The sequence below is a fragment of the Lagenorhynchus albirostris genome, chromosome X, assembly GCF_949774975.1.
Source record: "Lagenorhynchus albirostris chromosome X, mLagAlb1.1, whole genome shotgun sequence".
Lineage (NCBI taxonomy): Eukaryota > Metazoa > Chordata > Mammalia > Artiodactyla > Delphinidae > Lagenorhynchus > Lagenorhynchus albirostris.
This window is the reverse complement of record NC_083116.1, coordinates 112,422,356-112,444,360: the sequence shown is the minus strand read 5'-3', so window position 1 is coordinate 112,444,360 and position 22,005 is coordinate 112,422,356. Positions and strand designations below refer to the sequence as shown.

At 38.0% G+C, this 22,005-nt stretch overlaps 1 long non-coding RNA gene across 1 annotated transcript in view; it reads right to left on the bottom strand.

Annotated features, from left to right (window-relative positions):
• Positions 1-1,155: 1,155 nt before the first annotated feature.
• LOC132513552 (uncharacterized) overlaps positions 1,156-22,005 on the bottom strand; it is a 64,481-nt gene continuing 43,631 nt past the window's right edge. Inside the window, exons 2-3 of the long non-coding RNA XR_009538500.1 lie at positions 8,478-8,537; positions 1,156-1,204 (exon numbers count right to left, since the gene is read on the bottom strand). This is a non-coding gene — a long non-coding RNA (uncharacterized LOC132513552). The remainder of the gene's footprint in view (positions 1,205-8,477; positions 8,538-22,005) is intronic.

The following is a 22,005-nucleotide window of genomic DNA, read 5'->3' as shown; positions in this document are numbered from 1 at the left end:
TGAGATCCCTTCCTTTGGAACACTGCCAGATATATACAGAACACTGCATCAAAAAGCAACAGAATACATATTCTTACAAATGCATTCTTCAGGATAGGTCATACATTAGGCCACAAAACAAGTCTCAATAAATTTAGGAAGACTGAAATCACATAAAGCATCTTTTCTGACCACAATGGTATGAAACTAGAAATCAATTACGGTAAGATGGGAAAAATCATGATTAATGTGGAAATTAAACAACATTCTACTGAACAATCAATGGATCAATGAAGACATCAAAGAAGAAATTTTAAAATACCATAAGACAATTGAAAATGGAAACACAACATACCAAAATCTATGGGATGCAGCAAAAGCAGTTCTAAAAGGGAAGTTCATAGCAATACAGGCCTACCTCAAGAAACAAGAAAAACTTCAAATACATAATATAACTTTATGCCTAAAGGAATTAGAAAAAGAAATATGAATGAAGCCCAAAGTTAGTAGAAGGAAGGAAATAACAAAGATCAGAGTGGAATAAGTGAAATAAAAACGAAAAAAACAATAGAAAAGATGAGTGAAATTAAGAGTTAGTTCTTTGAAAAGACAAACAAAATTGATAAAACTTTAGCTATAGACTCACCAAGAAGAAAAGAGAGAGAGTTCAAATAAATAAAGTCAGAAATGGAAGAGAACTTACAACTGATACAAAAGAAATACAAAGGATCATTAGAGACTATTATGAAAAATTATATGCCAACAAATTGGACAACCAAGAAGAAATGGATAAATTTTTAGAAACATACAATATTTCAAGAATAAATCATAAAGAAACAGAAAATCTGAATACACTGATTACTAGTAAGATTAAATCAATAATCAAAAACCTCCCAACAAATAAAAGTTCAGGACCAGATGGCTTCACTGGTGAATTCCACCAAACATTCAAAGAAGATTTAATACCTATCCTTCTCACACTCTTCCAAAATATTGAGAAAGAGGAAATACCCCCATACTCATTTTATGAGGCCAGCGCTACCCTGATACCAAAATCAGACAAGAACACAACAAAAAAAGAAAATTACAGTTCAATATCCCTAATGAACATAGAGGCAAAAATCCTCAACAAAATATTAGTAAACCAAATTCAACAATACGGTAAAAGGATCACATACCATGATCTAGTGGGATTTATTCCAGGGATGCTAGGATGGTTCGATATCTGTAAATCAATGAACATGATATACCACATTAAAAAAATGCAAAATAAAAATCATAATCATCTCAATACAGGCAGAAAAAGCATTTGACAAAATTCAACATCAATTTATGATAAAAACACTCAACAAAGTGGGTATAGAGGGAACATACCTCAAGATAATACAAGTTATATATGACAAGCCCACCGCTAACATCATACTCAATGGTGAAAAGCTGAAAGCTTTTCCTCCAACATCAGGAAAAAGACAAGGAGGCCCACTCTAACCACTTTCATTCAACATAGTACTGGAAGTCCTAGCCACATCAGTTAGGCAAGAAAAACAAATAAAAGGTATCCAAATTGGAAAAGAAGAAGCAAAACTATCACTACCTGCAGAACATGATTTTATATATAGAAAACCTGACTCTGCCAAAAAACCGTTAGAGCTAATAAACAAATTCAGTAAAGTTGCAGGGTACAAAATCAATTTACAAAAATCTGTTGTATCTCTATACACTAACAATGAACTATTAGAAAGAGAAATTAAGAAACCAATCCCATTTACAATTGCATCAAAAAGAATAAAATACCTAGGAATAAATTTAATCAAGGATATTAAAAACCCATACAGTGAAAACTATAAGACATTGATGAAAGAAACTGAAGAAGACACAAATAAATGGAAAGATATCTTGTGCTCATGGGCTGGAAGAACAATTATTGTTAAAACGTCCATATTACCCAAAGCAATCTACAGATTCAATGCAATTCCTATCTAAATTCCAATGCATTTTTCACAGAAATAGAATGATCCTAAAATTTGTATCGAGCCACAAAAGATCCTGAATAGCCAAAGTAACTTTGAGAAAGAAAAATAAAGCTGGAGGCATCACACTCCTGATTTCAAACTATATTACAAAGCTATAGTAATCAAAACAATATGGTATTGGCATAAAAGCAGACACATAGATCAAGGGAACAGAATAGAGAGTCCAGGAATAGACCCATGCATATATGGGCATATCTCAGAGATACTATGGATTAGGTTCCCAGACTACCACAAGAAAGCGAATATCGCAATAGAGTCACACAAATTTTGTGGTTTCTCAGTGCATATAAAAGTTATATATATATATATTATACCATAGTCTATTAACTGTGCAATACCACTATGTTTAAAAACACAATGTACATATCTTAATTAAAAAATACTTTATTGCTAAAAATTGCTAACCATCATCTAAGCCTTCAGCAAATCACAGTAGTAACATCAAAGATCACTAATCACATATCACCATAGCAAATATAATAATAATAATAAAGCTTGAAATACTGCAAGAATTAACAAAATATGACACAGAGACACAGTGAGCAAATACTGTTGGAAAAATGGTGCCGACAGACTTGATTGATGCAGGGTTGCCACAAACGTTCAATTTGTAAAAAAAATCAATGTCTGAAAAAAATTTTTTTAATCAATCACAATAAAATGAGGTATACCTGTATGATCAATTAATTTATGACAAAGGAGGCAAGACTATACAATGGGGAAGGACAGTCTCTTCAATAAATGGTGCTGGGAAAACTGGACGGCCACATGCAAAAGAATGAAACTAGACTACTATCACACACCATACACAAAAATTAACTCAAAATGGATTAAAGACTTGAATGTAAGATCTGAAACTGTAGAACTCCTAGAAAAAAACATAGGTGTTTTCATCAGTCTTGGTGATGATTTTTTGGATCTGACTCCAAAAGCAAAGGCAATGAAAGCAAAAATAAACAGGTGGGAGTACATAAAACTAAAAAGCTTCTGTACAGCAAAGGAAACCATCAACAAAATGAAAAAGCAACCTATGGAATGGGAGAAAATATTTGCAAATCATGCATCCAATAAGGGGTTAATATCCAAATACATAAAGAACTCATACAACTCAAGAGCAAAACAACAATCTGACTGAAAAAATGGGCAGTGAATTCTGAATAGACATTTTTCCAAAGAACACATGCAGATGGCAGACAGGCACATGAAAAGATGCTCAATATTACTAATCATCAGGAAAATACAAATCAAAACCACAATGAGATACCACATCAAACCTGTTAGAATGGCTATCATCAAAATGACAAGAAATAACAAGTATTAGCGAAGAAGTGGAGAAAAGAGAACCTTTGTGCACTGTTGGTGGGCATGTAAAATTGGTGCAGTCACTATGGAAAACAGTATGGAGGTTCCTCAAAAAATTAAAAGTGGGGCTTCCCTGGTGGCACAGTGGTTGAGAGTCCACCTGCCGATGCAGGGGACACGGGTTCGTGCCCCGGTCCAGGAGGATCCCACACGCCGCGGAGCGGCTGGGCCCGTGAGCCATGGCCGCTGAGCCTGCGCGTCCGGAGCCTGTGCTCCACAACGGGAGAGGCCACAACAGTGAGAGGCCCGCGTACCGCAAAATAAATAAATAAATAAAAGTGAAGCAACCATACAATCCAGCAATTCCAATTCTGGGCACTTATCCAAAGAAAACAAAAACACTAATTAGATATAATTAGATATATGCACTGCTATGTTCTGCATTATTATAATGGCCAAGATATGGAAAAAACCTAAGTGGCATGTGTATGTATCTATACCTCTATTGTTGTTGACTACAGGTACAGCAGATCCCTAGAGCTAATTCATTTTGCCTTAACGAAACTTTATGCCCTTTGACTATATATATAATGGAATATTGCTCAGCCATAAAAAAGAATGAAATCTTGCCATTTGCAAAAACATGAATGGACCTTGAGGGTATTATACTAAGTGATATAAGTCATACAGAAAAAGACAAATACTGAATGATTTCACTTACATGTGGCATCTAAAAACAAAACAAGTAAACAAACATAACATAACAAAACTTACAGAGAAAAGAATGGTGGTTGCCAGAGGGGAGGGGCATTGAGGGTGGGCAAAATGCGTAAAAGGGGTCATGAGGTACAACCTTCCAGTTACAAAATAAGTAATGTATAGCGTGGTGACGATTGCCAATAATATTGCTGTGCATATTTGAAAGTTGCCAAGAGAGTAAATCTTAAAAGTTCTCACCACAAGAAAAAACGTTTGTAACTTTATATGGTGATAGATGGTAACTAGACACTGTGGTGATCATTTCACAGTGCATACAAATATTGAATCATTATGTTGTGCACCTGAAACTAGTATAATGTTATATGTCAATTATTCCTCAATTTAAAAATATATCATCTGCTCCCTTCTGGGTGTATATTATACTTCCTCATTACAATGACTAATGACATAGGATTTCTCGTGGCCAAGGAAATATGAACTGAATTGACACTCTCCACTTCTGAGCTAAGAGCCATTGCTTTTCCCTATGCCAACTGACAATATCGCAGATAAAGGCTGCTCTGCCAGCCTGGGCCCCAGAGTGAACATGGTTCAGAGGAGAGACACAGCTGATTTGAGATAGACATGTAACAAAAAGGAGAACTAAACTTAAATCACTGAGATTTGGAAGCCATTTGTTACTACAGTAAAAACCTGGCCTATCTTCACTGAAACCACCATTAAGAAAAAATTAATTTGGGAGTGGGGTATAAGTCAAATGTACAGAGGAAGTGACATATTTAGTTGGACCGTGAAGGCTGTAGAAGTAGGTGAGGGAAAGGGTCTTCAGGGCAGAGTTTCTGGGGCGAGCAAAGACCTGGTGGTGTGGAAGTATATATCCTGTGTAGGCAAGTTACCCACCACACTGGATTGTAAAAAGTGCGGTCGAGTCACGTATTAAAGATCCATTGGGCATGCCAAGGCGTACAGATTTTACCCTGTTGCTGTTTAGAAGCCATATAAAGCTTTTAAAGATTTTAAGCATAAAGCCTCGGTTATCTTTTGATGCTTTGATCTGCAATGCTCTAGGCAAGCACTAGCATGGACGAGATAACTGTGGGGTCCCAGGACTAAAGGTGGGACAAGAGGGAAAGCAAAAGAGTAGGCCAACGCTGATGATGCTTGAATGATTTAGTTTGTGGCCAAAATCAAGCTGAAATCAACTGAAAGTTTACAAAGAAAACATCTGAAGGGGTTTTTTTTTTTGTTCCCTCAAGGTTAGAACCCCTTAAACTGAAAACGAGGCTAAATGATATACCCATAGAGCAACAGAGGTGGAAATGGAGCCCAAACCAACTTGTAGGACACTTGACTCAGCTCAAAAGAGAACAATAGTGGAGCGAAACAGTATTAAGTGGCCAATTCTATGCCATTTCCAGAGAAAAGAGCTTCAGGGCACATAGTGAGCTTTCAAAACACTCCAAACTTGGTTCTGAATGCAGAGCAGGGGAAGAAAATAAAAACAGAGCAAGGGGGGTAGAGAGCAAAGTGGCTGACAGGCACAATTAAAAGGAGCTTGTGCTGCATTCCAGCCCTTAGCTTTGGTAACAGTTCTTTCTTCCCTTGTTCTAGTTTATTTCTTAATAAAAACTCAATATAAGAGTCCTTAAAATTGTCTGTTGCTCACCACGTTTTGCCCACTGAACTGAGACAGCTTGTTGGCTTTTCTTGGAATATTAGACAGTGATTATATATGAAAAGCTGAGATCTTTTTTTTAAATGTCTATCCATTCTATTTCAGACCCAACATCTCAGGGAGACAAAGATACTACAAGCCATCTTAGAAGGCACATTATTTTGGTTTCCCATGTAACAGCACGACAGGAATTCAACATCAGTGCCCAGAGTCAACCTAGACTATGATGAAGTTCAGCCACAGGCTAGTTACCATTTGGCCTAGAGAAGTGTTTCCTCTTTGCAGCCAGTCTCTTCACATTCTTTTATATGTGTCACTGGCTGCATCTTGGCCTACCCAAAACAATTACGTGTCCTCCTGTGAGTTTCCAACACTACCAGCTGACACTGAAGAGAGGGTTTTACAAGGATCTCAATAAAGTTTTGGAGGCTTAACACTGGGATGTGGAGATTGTGTACATAGAGTCTTCAGACTCAGGGCATTCTCTGAAAAATCACAGGAGCCTTAAAGACTAAAAACACTACCCCATCTCCTCTTCCTATCTAATTTTCCTACTAATTTGTCAAGGCCTAGGACAACTCTAACCCACCTTGAGAAGTCTTTTCTGGCATAAATAACTTACCGTTATCATTTCCTTCCAATAGTAGTTGTTTATGCCTTTTTTCTGGCACTTACATCATCTTCCCTTGATTCAAAGTAGAATCATAACTCTGTAATGGTACCTAACTTAGATGTGAAAGTCTTGTTTCACAAATGTATTAACAACAACTATTTTGTGCTCTTCTATAACTCTCAGGAGAGGTGTGATATATATATGATACAGGTCTCTATCTCTATATATAGAGAAGCACAAGAGACAAACATGAAGGCTACAGAATGTTTAGAGCATTCAAGAAACCTGATTAACTTGATAACTTGATAAATTGACTTGCAAGTTCAACTTGATAACTTGGTTATCTTGTTTAGTGATTTTAAAAGGATCAGTCTTTAGTGGGACAATGAAGTATTCCTTTGTCTCTTTACACTGATTTAGTTTAAATCACATTTTAATTTACTTAGAAATTTGAAATAACATTAATGGAGGGCATGAGATTTTTATGCTTGTTAAAAAAAGAAATGAGTTGGAAAAAAATGATTAAGAAACACTACTCCATGTCATTTACCTAAACTGTATTTCTGATAATAAAATGAGGAAAAATGCCCCTTGTGTCCCTTCAGCTTGATTCAAACGTGGGCCCCTAAGGTGCATGTCGATGGACTCAAAAGGCATTTATCCCAGTGTGAACATACCACCTGCCACTTTTCAATCAGCAGCACTTCCACGAGAATCATTTGAGTACTCAAATCTCCCCAAGGGATCTTCCATTTTTTTGACTCAGCATGTAAGCAGGCAAACTGGTTCTGGTGTCTCACCCATTGTAGAAGCTTCTTATAACAGCAATAGCAGGGGCATTTTTGTAGGCAGTATAATTACTCACCCTCAGTATTACACAGCTGTTCTGAGCACATTTCCCTCTTCTACTCAAAAAACAAACACAGAACAACTGTCTAACTTAGTGCCTATTTTGCCTTCTGTCTCCACTACCCTATTAGAAAGAAGTTGTCTCCTTTCTTATGTGCTTCTCCATGCCAATCCTTTGAGTAAATACAGTTGTAACTCTTCTTGAAGAAGCTTGCCTGAGGTGTATCTACCATCTTTTCATACACAGCCTTTCCACTATGGTACTCCATTGAAGGGAAAAAGAGAAATTTACATGGTCCAAAGATAAATTCAAATTTCTACTACGCTTTGAATTTGGCCAAACAAAAAACACAGAGGGCAACTGCTTATTTTTTAAGGATGAATGAATCCAGTCATATCTGGTGTTGTGAACTATTTTTCACATGAGTTGCTTTCATTGGAGACATTTGCTCTGATGTTTTCCTTTTCATTATTTATGTTGGTGGCCTTGTAAGAGAAATATAAGCCATGCTAGGGAGGTGACTCACACATATTTCATAAAAGTCTGAGTAGTTATGGAAGCCTTTGAGGACGGTGCCAGGTTCCAACTGAGTTCTACAGGTTGTGAAAAACAGGAAATCATACAAGGAACTTCGACAATTGGAGTTTGTTTAAGGATACACAGGCACTGGAAACGGAAAGACATTGGGAGCCAAGGGAAATCTGGGGATTGGCTGTTACCTCTTCTCTCACCAGCCACATCATCTCTTAATTATGGCTTCTCTGTAGCTCTCAATATCTGTTTCCTAAATATCTGCTTCCTCAAAATCTGCCATGAGGCCCCCTGACTGCGGATTCTAAATCATGAGACCTCCCGACATACATGCTTTTAGCCTCAGTTCCTTATACTATTTGCTTCATTTTCTCAGTTCAGGTTTCCAAGAAAGGTAATCTGTTTTACTAACAAAATATTTTCAAGCCAAGCTATGTACCAGGTACACATTCCATGGTCCCAACAACTATGGTCAAGGGGGTAGAGTCACCTGACCTCTGTAAGAATAGTCCTTCTTTAGGGACAATGAGTGGGAAGTTTCCCTTAAAAGGAACTTCATGATACAACTTAGTGAAAAAAATGGCAGAGTAGGCAGCTCCAAGCTCTCATTCCCCCACAGAAACATCAAAAAAACAAGCAGAAACTATGAAAAACAACTGTCTCAGAACTTTGGAAAACAGTCAAAGGTTTACAGCAATCAAGCAGGCAATGAATGAGGAAAAAGGCAACTTCAAAACAGTGGGAAAGCTTTGTGGAGTTGTTACTTGTCCTTACCTCAAGCCTTCTCTGGCATGGCAGGAGTTGTAGCCCATGGTCAGTGTGGGATTCTGGTTCCTGGTCCAAGAGAAAACAAAGCAGAGTCTATTTACAAATTATTGTGTATGTCTGTTCTAACCTGTCTGGGGGGTTATCTGAAGTACTGATGCAAGGTATTTATCTCCCTTTCACCTAACTCAAACTAAGGCCAGAAAAGCAAGGGGCATTATTCAAAAACACTGGAAGCCCAACTAACAGCCCATTGACACCTGGGGCCAAAGATTAATGTTGAAATATACAATAAACTGCCTAAGTCCCAGGAGCAAAAGTTGGGGAGAATTTCTTTGGCAAATTAGGACATTCAATAGCACCTGTGTATATGTGGGAATTTACAAAGGTGTGCACATGCCCAGGGCAAGGTACATGCTCAGAAGAGAACTGAGAAGACTCCAATCTTTCACCTTGGGCCAGTCCCTAGGCTCAGTGCAAGCCAGGTTAAGTGTGGAAGGAGAATCCCAGAACAAAGCCAAGGTACAAAGATTGGGAGAGACATTTTTCATTTATATTGTTTGGTTTTGGTTTTTCTTATTTTCTTGTTGTTTTTAGCTCCTGGCATTCAAGAAATATCTGTCAACACACTAGCTGAACTTAAGCTAAGGAGCGGAGATTTCAGAGAACATACACATCAAGGAAAACAGTCTTTGCAAGAATAATTTGGAAAGTCACTAAACAAATGGACTGTTACAGCCTGCAACAATAAAAAAAAAAAAAAGCAAAGGCAAACCCTGAGGAAAAAGAAGAATCTGGTTTGCAGAGCTGCAACATTCAAATGTCTGTTTTGCACACACAAAAAAATCACAAGGCATACAAAGAAACAGCAAAGGATGGCCCATTCAAAGGGACAAAACAAATCTCCAGAAATCATCCCTGAAGAAACGCAAGCATCAAACTTACTAGACAGCTGTCTTAAATATGCTCAAAGAGATCAAGGAAAACATGGAAAAAGAACTAAAGCAATCAAGAAAACTACATATGAACAAAGCGAGAAAATCACTTTAAAAATAGGTTATAAAAACAATCAAATTTTAGAGCTGGAAAGTACAATAAATGAAATGAAAAAGTCACTAAAGGGGTTCAACAGCAAATAATACAGTCTAAGCCTTTAAATTGTAGAATTTAATCCATTTATATTTGATGTGATTAATGATAAAGAAGGAATTACTTCTGCCTTTTTGTTAGTTTCCTGTATTTCTTATGCTTTTATTCAGCAAAATAGAAACAGACTCACAGAAACAGAAAACAAACTAGTGGTCAAAAAAGGGAAGAAAGAAGGGCGGAAGGGCAAGTTAGGGGTATGGAAATAAGAGATTCAAACTACTATGTATAAAACAGATAAGCAAAAAGGATATATTATATAGCTCAGGGAATTACCATTGCCATTACCTTGTAATAACTTTTAATGGAGTATAATCTTTAAAAATACTGAATCACTATTCTATACATCTGAAACTAATATAATATTGCAAATCAACTACACTTCAGTAAAAAAAAAGAAAAGCATAAATTGGCAGAAGAGATTTTTTTTTTTAATTTTTATTTATGTATTTATTTATTATTTTTGGCTGTGTTGGGTCTTCGTTTCTGTGTGAGGGCTTTCTCTAGTTGCGGCGAGTGGGGGCCACTCTTCATCGCGGCGCGCAGGCCTCTCACTGTCGTGGCCTCTCTTGTTGCAGAGCACAGACTCCAGACGCGCAGGCTCAGTAGTTGTGGCTCACGGGTCTAGTTGCTCCGCGGCATGTGGGATCTTCCCAGACCAGGGCTCGAACCCGTGTCCCCTGCATTGGCAGGCAGATTCTCAACCACTGCGCCACCAGGGAAGCCCGGCAGAAGAGATTTTTAAATATGATTATATGCTGTATTCAAGAGACAAACTTCAGATCCAAAAACTCAAATAGACTGAAAGTGAAAGAATGGGAAAAGATAGTTCATACAAATAGTAACCCAAAGAGAGCTGAGGTGTTTATACTAATATCAGACAAAATAGTCTAAGTAAAAAACCATAACAAGACACAAAGGACATTATATATTGTTAAAAGGATCAATCTATCAAGAAGATATACAAATTATAAACATATATACACCAAACAACAGAGCCCCAAAATATAAAAAGCAACATTGATAGATTTGAAGGGAGAAATAGATAGTTCTACAATAACAGTTGCAGTATTCAATACCCCACTTTCAATAATGGACAGAATAAATAGACAGATCTATAAGGAAATAGTGAAACAACACTATAAACCAACTAGACCTAACAAAAAAAACACGTTCTTCTCAAGTGAACATGGAACATTCTCCAGCACAGAACATGTGTTGGGCCACAAAACAAGACTCAAATTTTAAAAAATTTAAATCACACAAAGTATTTTCTCTGACCACAATCAGTAACAGAAGAAAAATGGAAAATTCACACACACATAGAACCTTAAACAGCCAATGGGTCAAAGAAGAAATCACAATGGAACCTACAAACTATTTAGAAATGAATGAAATGAAAACACAATATACCAAAATTTATGGGATACAGTGAAGGCAGGGTTCTGAGGGTAATTTATAGCTATAAATGCATACATTAAAAAAGAAGATCTCAAATCCAAACCTAACTTTACATCTAGAGGAACTAGAAAAAGAAGAACAAAATAAACACAAAGCTAGCATAAGGAAGAAAATGATAAATATTACAGCAGCGACAAATAAAATAGAGAATTGTTAAAAATACTAGTTCAATGAAACCAAAAGTTTGTTCTTTTAACAGAGCAACAGAAATGACAAACCATTAATTAGACTGACAAAGAAAAAGAAAGAAGACACAAATAACAAAAATAAAAAATGAAAGTGGAGATATTACTACTGACCTTATAAAATTAAAAGGATTATAAGAGAATATTATGAGCAATCATTTGACAAAAAGCTAGGTAACTTAGATGAAACAAATTCCTAGACATACAAAATCTATCAAAACTGAATAACAAAGAAACAGAAAATCTGAATAAACCTATAAATGTAAGGAGATTGAATCAGTAATCAAAAATCTCCCAACAAAGAGCTCAACCTAATGGCTTCATGGTGAATTATACCAACACTTTAAAGAACTAACACCAATCCTTCTCCAACTCTTCAAAAAAACTGAAGACAAGGAAACATTTCCTAACTGATTCTATCAGGCCAGCAGTGTCCTGATATTAAGTCAAAGACACTAAAAGAAAGTAGAACTACAGACCAATAGCCCTTATGAACATTAATGCAAAAATCCTCAAGAAAATATTAGCAAACTGAATTTAGCAGCATATTAAAAAGATTATACACCATGACTGAATGAGATTTATTCCTGGAAGGCAAAGATGATTCAACATACAAAAATCGATCAATGTAATACACCACATTAACAGAATAAAGAAAAAAGAATACATGATCATCTCAACTGATGCAGAAAAAGCTGAGCCCAGTCAAAACCACTGACCCACAGAAGGAACATTTAAAAATAAACCTAAAAATATATGATATTAAGTGAAAAAGACAGATTGCCAAAGAATAGGTACAGCGTTCAAGTATGGTTCAAAGCATGCAAACACCATACATTTATTGTTTACATTATATATTACCTACATGTAATAACATTATTTAAAATATTCTCAGAAATAAAACAAACCAAATACAAACAACAGAAGAGGTATACAATAATGTTTTAGCTCTTTAAAAACTACATCTGTCTGATGGTTGAAGATGGGTGATAGAATACTGGTTACATTATACCATTCTTTCCACTTTGGGTTATGTTTGAAAATTTTGATGATTAAAACGTTGCTATACTGGGACTTCCCTGGTGGCACAGTGGTTAAGAATCCGCCTGCCAATGCAGGGGAAACGGGTTCAAGCCCTGGTCCGGGAAGATCCCACATGCTGCGGAGCAACTAAACCCGTGTGCCACAACTACTGACCCTGTGCTCTAGAGCCCACAACCCACAACTACTGAGCCCGTGTGCCACAACTACTGAAGCTTGTGCTCCTAGAGCCCATGCTCTGCAACAAAAGAAGCCACCACAATGAGAAGCCCGCGCACCGCAACGAAGAGTAGCCCCCGCTCACCACAACTAGAGAAAGCCTGCATGCAGCAACAAAAAACCCAACACAGCCAAAAAAGAAAGAAAGAAATCTATATATAAAAAAAAAGTTACTACACCAAACAACAGTTTAAAAAAAACTTTGAGAGAATTGGGGAAATCTGATTATGGGCTGGGTATTAGACAATATTAAGAAATTTCCACTATTTCTGTTAGGTATAATAATGACATGGTGGTCATGTAAAATAAACAAACAAACAGGGCTTCCCTGGTGGCACAGTGGTTGAGAGTCCGTCTGCTGATGCAGGGGACATGGGTTCGTGCCCCGGTCCGGGAAGATCCCACATGCCACGGAGGGGCTGGGTCCGTGAGCCATGGCCACTGAGCCTGCGCGTCCGGAGCCTGTGCTCCGCAACGGGAGAGGCCACAACAGTGAGAGGCCCGCGTACCGCAAAAACAAACAAACAAACAAACAAACCTCACTGATGCATACCAAAATATCTGCAACTGAAACTACTTGAAGTCTAGGATTTTTAAAAAAAGTATTCTAGAAATATAAGAAAAGGAGGTGGAGGATAGATGAAAAACAGTTGGGAAAATATTGATAAGTGTTAAAGTTGGATAAAAGGCTACATGAGTAGTCAGCATACTATATATTTACTTTAGTGTATTTTTGAAATTTTTCTAGTAAAAAGTTTTTATATACCAAATTATATTGTGATGTACTATAATTATGGTATATTATTAAGATTTGTAAAAGCTAGAGGCAGGTACACAGTTATTCATTATATTTTCTGCTACTCTTTTCTATATGTTTGAAATATTGTTTCATTTTACAAAGAAAATTCTACATCTTCCCCATGTAAACTTTACCAGTCTCACAAATATCTCTGTAATACCACTCTTTAGAAGCTTATCAGAAGCCTACAAGTCCTACAAAGTAGAGTTGAAAGACTTCTATCTTAGAAATGGTTCATATGTTCCAAAAAAACCCCAAGAACTAAGAATTCATTTCCAAAGCAAAATGTACAAGATTCAGGAGGCTCCTAAAAGTGTTTTCTTTTTGTATTTCCAAAGAGCTGTCATGCCCTTTTAATACAATGCCTCCTGTATCACCCAAAGAATTCCTGTTGCTTAACATCTCTGTGGACCCCCTACAGTGCTATGAAGTAGGGTAAGTGAAATACGCTTCTCTTGGAGGAAAAGTGCTTGTCATAAGAAGTAATTTACCTCTTGGAGCCAAAACACACCATTTCACTGCCAGAAGAAGACATTTTGTCAAGTCAAAAGGTAGGATTGTGAATGAGGATGGAGGGGGAGAGGGAGATAGAATTTGCCAAGGTAATGAAGCAGGAAGGGTGGTACATTAGAAAAAGCACAGGCCTAGAGCCAGCGCCACCGCATATAATTGCATAGACTTGGGGAATCTGTTTTAACATCTCTACGTTTCAGAAAAGTTGGTTTATATTGATGCAACACTGGCTGCACATCTGAATTCCTGGAGAATGCCCAGACCCCTCCCCAGTCAAATATCTCTGGGATAGATCTTGGCCAAGGACCACTCTTAACACTCCTGAGGTGATTCTAATGTGCAGCCAGGTTTGTGACCCACTGGTTTAGATCTCTTAAGGTCTCTTCCACTTTTCACTCTACCTGGATATATCTGTAGGAAACTATGATAGCTGTAGTTTTTGCCTTTCTAGAATGCCTACTCGACACCTCCCTCCAGTAACAGCCACCTTCTGTTAGAGAACATGTTCCAAGTGGCTCTGTTTGGCTAATGCCTTGCTCATCTTATACTGAGCATTTTCTCGTTATTGTTATATTAAATTCGATTTATGTCATTAAAAAGAATCAAGCAATGGTTATAGCTGTGCCCAATAAAAACCCCAAAGTCTGAAGGGCCCACAGAATAAAGGACCCAAATAAAACATCCTGAAATCATGTTTTTTGTTTCACTTTGTTAGAATTCAGCAAGAGATATATTCAGTAATCAAATCCCTATGATGCTATAAAGCTCTATTAATGACAATGGCCCACTCCACTAAACCCCTAAACTTTCTTCTGTTAAAGATCATTTATAGAGTGAGTTTCTAAGCCCAGAAAATGTGAATCCATAGCCTACAACTCTTAACCACAAACCAGTATCATCCCAGAATAAACAGCAGGGCATGCTCTTTATTCGTCTTGTGATTAATAGATGGGCAGGATGGTAGGGTAATAACCCTTTCAGAATCATCACTGGTGATACAAAAAATGTTAGCTATTCTCCTGAACTTAACGTATTATATTTCAAATTATTGTTTTAAAAAAAACCTTGTTGCCATTTGGATACTCCTTTTTTTTTTTCCATCTTTATTGGCGTATAATTGCTTTACAATGTGAAGTAAGTCAGAAAGAGAAAAATAAATACCGTATGCTAACACATATATATGGAATTTTTTTTTAAATCGTCTGAAGAACCTAGGGGCAGGACAGAAATAAAGATACACATGTAGAGAATGGACTTGAGGACACGGGAAAGGGGAAGGGTAAGCTGGGACGAAGTGAGAGAGTGGCATGGACATATGTACACTACCAAATGTAAAACCGATAGCTAGTGGGAAGCAGCCACATAGCACAGGGAGATCAGCTCGGTGCTTTGTGTCCACCTAGAGGGGTGGGATAGGGAGGGTGGGAGGGAGACGCAAGAGGGAAGAGATATGGGGATATACTAACACACCACTGTAAAGGAATTAAACTTGAATAAAGATGTTAATATACATATATATAAGAAACTTACATTAAAATATACACATTTATATAACACTAAAATCCAAATACCTTCAGGATAATCTAACAGTCCATCCTAAATACCAAGGAATCCTGTAGGAATATGTAGGAATCCGAATCAAACAGGATGTAACTAAGAAAATATCTCAGGGTAAGTAAGCTTTGAGGCAGGTTTTGAAGGAAGAGGTTACAAATTGAAGCCAAGTTAGGATGGTGAGTTTAGGGCTGTTAAAAAGATGCTTTCAAATGAGAGAAACAATGTACCTATAGAAGGGCTAGTCATGACATGGCCTGGGTTATGATCCTTAAATCCCTTTTGGAAATGCATGTTCATAAACTACAAAACAAATCTGGAGTTTTGACTTCCTGTTCTTACCCTGAAGAATAATATATAGTGTAATACTGTGTCACAGACCAATTTTGCAAGGGCTAGTACCAAGTCTTACTGGTATTTATATTCCTAGCAGGTGAAATAATGACTAGTACATGGTAACCCCTCAAAAAATGCTTATAGTTGTTTGTTAACTAATAATGAAGTAACTAACTAATTACCTAATCAAACAGGTATCTAGATACTGTCTTGAACTTTATATATGTCCTCTGTATTGCTTAAATTAAAACCATATATTTGAGGATATCAGGGAACTTCTGAAGCAGACAACAGTCCTCAGCTGCAGCCCAGTAGGCAAGGAACACCCAGAATTTCTCCTTCTGATCATCAGTGAGCACAACGACGGGTGAGTCAGGGACCACTGGAGCAGATGACGACACATTCAAATCACAGCCCAGCTCTAAGCAAGCAGCAGTTGCTAAGAGTTCCTGGCTGACCTGAGCAAGTCCACCCAGCCCATGAAGCCAAGGGCAGCCCTGGTCAAAACCTGCCAGACATTAGTCCCATATGTCTGCCTCATGCTACTTGGAGCACTCCACTCACCCCACTGGGAAGTGTACTTGGACCCTTACTTCCAGGCCCAGAGAACAATCCTGCTCAGATGCCTTGTATCTTGGCTCCTTAGGGCTAGACTCTTGGTGACTGCCAACATGATCATTAACTGGCCTCTTACATTAATCCATGCTATTGGAGCAGTAAGAAAAAGTTTTAACGGACACCTACTATTTTTCTCATCTATCCACTTTCCCTAACATGTACATTTAAACAGTTCTCTCTGCTCTAGGTACTGCAAAGAAAAGAAGTGTCAGAGACAAGAAGAGCTACCGAAATATTCAGCCTCTTTGGGGATAGTAATCCTGCTCCTGAGAATTTATAAAAGGGAAATATTCCAACAGGGGAAAAAAAGCTGTCAGTAGATTTTCATTGAAGTATTATACATAATAGTAAAGATTTATAAATAATCTAAAAGTTACACAATATGAAAACAATTTTGTAATTTATGATACATCAGCTCAGTATAGTACTCTCAGCTACAATAATTATGAAGATTGTCTAAAAAAATGGAAACATACATAGAAGAGTGATAATTCAAAAGCAGAATTCAAAATTGTAAGTATGCTCTGATTGCCATCTGTTACAGTAATATAACTATAGATAAAGATTGGAAAAGAACATGAGATAAAATGACATTTGATGCTTTAGCAATGTAAGACTATGAGTATTTTTTAATTCAGAGGATCACCTAATATTACTAAAACTGAATAGTCAACAATGTGTCATTCCTAAATGTAAGGCCAGAAACTATCAAACTCTTAGAGGAAAACATAGGCAGAACACTCTATTACATAAATCACAGCAAGATCCTTTTGACCCACCTCCTAGAGAAATGGAAATAAAAATAAACACATGGGACCTAATGAAACTTCAAAGCTTTTGCACAGCAAAGGAAACCATAAACAAGACCAAAAGACAACCCTCAGAATGGGAGAAAATATTTGCAAATGAAGCAACTGACAAAGGATTAATCTCCAAATTTTACAAGCAGCTCATGCAGCTCAATAACAAAAAAACAAACAACCCAATCCAAAAATGGGCAGAAGACCTAAATAGACATTTCTCCAAAGAAGATATACAGATGGCCAACAAACACATGAAAGAATGCTCAACATCATTAATCATTAGAGAAAGGCAACTCAAAACTACAATGAGATATCATCTCACACCAGTCAGAATGGCCATCATCAAAAAACCTAGAAACAATAAATGCTGGAGAGGGTGTGGAGAAAAGGGAACCCTCTTGCACTGCTGGTGGGAATGTGAATTGGTACAGCCACTATGGAGAACAGTATGGAGGTTCCTTAAAAAACTACAAATAGAACTACCATATGACCCAGGAATCCCACTACTGGGCATATACCCTGAGAAAACCATAATTCAAAAAGAGTCATGTACCAAAATACTCATTGCAGCTCTATTTACAATAGCCAGGAGATGGAAACAACCTAAGTGTCCATCATCGGATGAATGGATAAAGAAGATGTGGCACATATATACAATGGAATATTACTCAGCCATAAAAAGAAACGAAATTGAGTTATCTGTAGGGAGGTGGATGGACCTAGAGTCTGTCATACAGAGTGAAGTAAGTCAGAAAGAGAAAGACAAATACCGTATGCTAACACATATATATGGAATCTAAGAAAAAAAATGTCATGAAGAACCTAGGAGTAAGACGGGAATAAAGACACAGACCTACTGGAGAATGGACTTGGGGATATGGGGAGGGGAAGGGGTGAGCTGTGATGGGGTGAGAGAGTGGCATGGACATGTATACACTACCAAACGTAAAATAGCTAGTGGAAAGCAGCCGCATAGCACGGGGAGATCAGCTCGGTGCTTTGTGACCACCTAGAGGGGTGGGATGGGGAGGGTGGGAGGGAGGGAGACGCAAGAGGGAAGAGATATGGGGACATATGTATATGTATAACTGATTCACTTTGTTATAAAGCAGAAACTAGCACACCACTGTAAAGCAATTATACTCCAATAAAGATGTAAAAAAAAAAATGTGTCATCTCTGAATCTCAGTGTTACCATAAGAGCATTTCCTTTGTTTCTGTTAGTACACCAATTAAAAACCAATAGAAAGAAACTGTAAAGAAATCTTGAGACTGCCATTTTGAAATTTATTTTCATATCACAATTCCTAGAGGTCAGAACTATTTTTTAATCATTTAACTCATTCAATTTTTAATCCTCTGTATAATCCAACACAGTGTCTCATACACATTAAATGCTCCATAAATATTGTTGAAACAAGAGAAGGAATAGTTCCCCACCCCACTCCACAAAAGAATTTGCAACAAAGCTGTGGAAAACAACCACATAAAATGAATGAATCTAAAGGCTTTGTCTGGGTTAGATTCTTCCAGAAGTAGACCCTGAGACAAGGATTCACATACAAGTAGTTTACTCTGGAGATGATCCCAGGAAGCTCTGGTAAGGGTGACAGGAAGTAAGCCAGGGAAGGGAAAGAAGCCAGAAAAGGGTTCATTACAGAGCTGTAAAAGCTGTAAAAGGTTCATTACAGAGCTGTGGGCAACTGAGACTCAATCCTGCTGGGGACCTCTGAGATACTGTAGAACACATCTCAGAGTTATCCTCAGCAAAGGGTGACGGAGCAGCAGAATTTATTCACCAACTTCTCATCTATCATTTGCTGACGACTGCTTCTGGGGCATTCACTTGCCCTAAACATAGGCTGAGAATAATCTCAGCAGAAAAACCCCACAGGGAGGAAGTTAACAAGTAGCAAGTGTTCCTAGTGAGAAGCCAATATTTGTGTTTACATGAATCAGCGGCGTCTGTTGAGGGGCTATATGACAGAGGTGCTGACAGTGTCTGCCAAAGGGGCTATATGATAAATGCCAAAAGGCAGCTCAGAGAGATCTTCCAGGGCAGAGGAAGTAGGACTAATCCTTAAAGGAGCAGCAGGATGTGAATGGAAATCACAGTCCCCATGAAAGAAGGCTCCTGGGATAAGTGAATTTATCAGCATCCCACCTAGCCCTTGATGAGTGCTCAGAAAATGTTAGTTTTTATCTTTCCCCCAGCCAAGAATATGGAGAGTCTTAAATTGCTATTCTACGGGTGTCCTAATGCTCTAAACGGCAGAATGGAGAAGGCATGGCAGGAGTCAAGTCCTAGGGCTGGGTATGTACAAGGGGTGCTCAATGGATGAGAAGAAAACAAGGTTAGTTGGAGCAAGTCTCTCCATGGCACCATTATTATCAATTCCAGTGAAACAGAGGAGAGGAAGAAACTATGGCAAGCAGGAGGAATGGAGATTTGGGGGCTAACTGCGACCTCAAATCAAACACCATCAGAAACGTTTAGAGAGATTTGTATTAAACTATCTTGGGTGAATTGTGGTCCACTTACATGTGAAGAAAAAATGACCCTTGCCCACCAAGGACAAAGAATAAAGAGGAGACATGGGTAGTAGTGGTAAGAGGTGACAACATGATACTTAGTCTTTCCTGCTGAGAAGCTTGTAAAATGTCCCTGCCCTCACCCACTCACATTTGAACCAACAGTCAGAAGGGGCTTGGCAGCCGGTACCAGGGCCATCTTCTCTAAAGCTTTGATAACCCAGCAACCAATGTGAGGACTGGCTCTGCAAGGAGACCCAAGTCATGGTCACTTCACAGTCATCAGATCCTTGTTGCCTTCACAGCATTCCCAGGGTTTGTGTTGGGCAGGGAGAGAGGGGATGCAGGGTGCAGTGAGTCAGAATTCTAGGGAAAAATACTGAGTGAGGAAGCTGTGACGGCCTTCTTAATAACTAGCTTCCGGAGCTGGAACTGGAAATCAGAGCCCTCTGGTTACAGACGCAGGATTTCACATACCCCTAAAAACAGCTGTTCCGTGCACTTTTTTCTGAGTGTGTCTGTTTGTGTGTGTATGTGCGCATGCTCAAAGATCAATGCAAAAAAAAAAATACCCATACATTAAAAAAAAAGATCAATGCAAAGGTTTCAGGGACTCAGAAGAGTATATTATTTTCTCCCTAATTCTAATTCTTCATGACTCCTGATAATTTTCACTTGAGATATAGTGAAAAGAGCCTTGGACATATCATCAGGCTGTGCTCAAACCCTGTTTCAGCTGTGCTACTCCATTCTAGCTGTACCACTCCAGGCAAGTTCATCAGTTCTTCACCTGTCAAATAGTGTTATCACAAGGCTTAATGATAAGTATTAACCTGGTCCCCACCATGTGGCAGGCATTGCTCTAGTTGCTCATTCCAGATTCACCACAACCCTGTTGGGTAGGTGCTAATATTACTACCCTTTATACATATGAAGAAATGAGGCACAGAGATAGCACGCAACTTGCTCAGGGTCACACAGCTAAAAAGTAGCAGGTGTAAGGCTTGAGCCCAGGCAACCTGGCTCCAGGGCCTGCCCTTTTAACCACCATGCTCTATCACTTCTCAGGAGGTGAAAATGCATGCCTGGTGAAAATGGAGCTGGGACTCAATACTTTACATTCACATTTTACACTTTGAAAGGTTACAGGGTACAGTAAGAGAACTTGGGCTTTGGAGTCAGACTAATCTGAATGCCATTTAATTGCTGTGTGATCTTGGGAAAATGCATCATCTCTTTGAGCCTCAGTTTCCCAAAAGTGAAGCTGAAATCATAATCCCTATGTCAGAGGGCTGCTGGGATATGTGAATTTACCTGCACCACACCTGGCATTTGATGGGTGCTCAGATAAACATTGGTTTTAATCCTCTCCCTAATCAGGTACATGTAGAGCCTTGAAATTGTTCCTCTACGAGTGTACTAACACTCTAAGCCTTTCTCCCCTCTAACAACCCAAAGGGACAAGCAAACAGGACAAATAAAAGTCATCAGGCATAGTACCTCTGGTTCTCTCTGAAAATCTCCTGGAATTTTTCCTGATGGGAGGAAAATGAGAAATAGGAAAGATGTTTAGGGAGGCCCCTATCCCCAAATGTAATAAATGACACCAAATAAGACAGACTGGGCAGCCGGAGCAATAGGCATCTTGTTAATATAATCAGCTGGTATTCTGCCAAATTCCCCTTTCTCTGACTAAACCTACTGCATAGTATATTTAACCTCTGAAAGACTATGAAATGCTGTATTATGATAGAGAATTTTTAAAAATTTTATCTCAAATCCCAAATGCTCTAAGATAAATCCACTTCCTTCTTTCATCTTAGAGTTAATAAAATCGTTATTCAAACTCTGGAAAGACACGTTTCCTCTCCTTGCCTCTTGCCTCTACCAAGACAATTTTACCAACTAACATATACTGTAAAGAGTGAGCCTGTTGTAGCACTGCATCCAGAAAAGCTTTTCATTAAACTATTTTCTTAAGAGCACAGCATCTTGCCATAAAGGAAATAACTCCCAAGATCTTTCATAATCTTTATTAGAATGTAAATCATAAGACCAAATTTGCACTGACACAAATATCCTACAGGTTAAGTTGTTTACACCTTGCTACAAATTGTTATAAAACCCAGATCAAATTTGTCAGTTTAAGATTCTACAACTTAAGAGAAATTAATGGGCAATATTTTCAATGTCTCCCTGGAACTCCCAAAGCTATATTTGATGCAACTATAAAAATCCATGAAATTAATTTCACCCTCAAAAATAAAAGCAGCTGCATTAGTAATTGACTTAATAAATTTCAAAACCATCTCAATTGTGCCTACAAATCC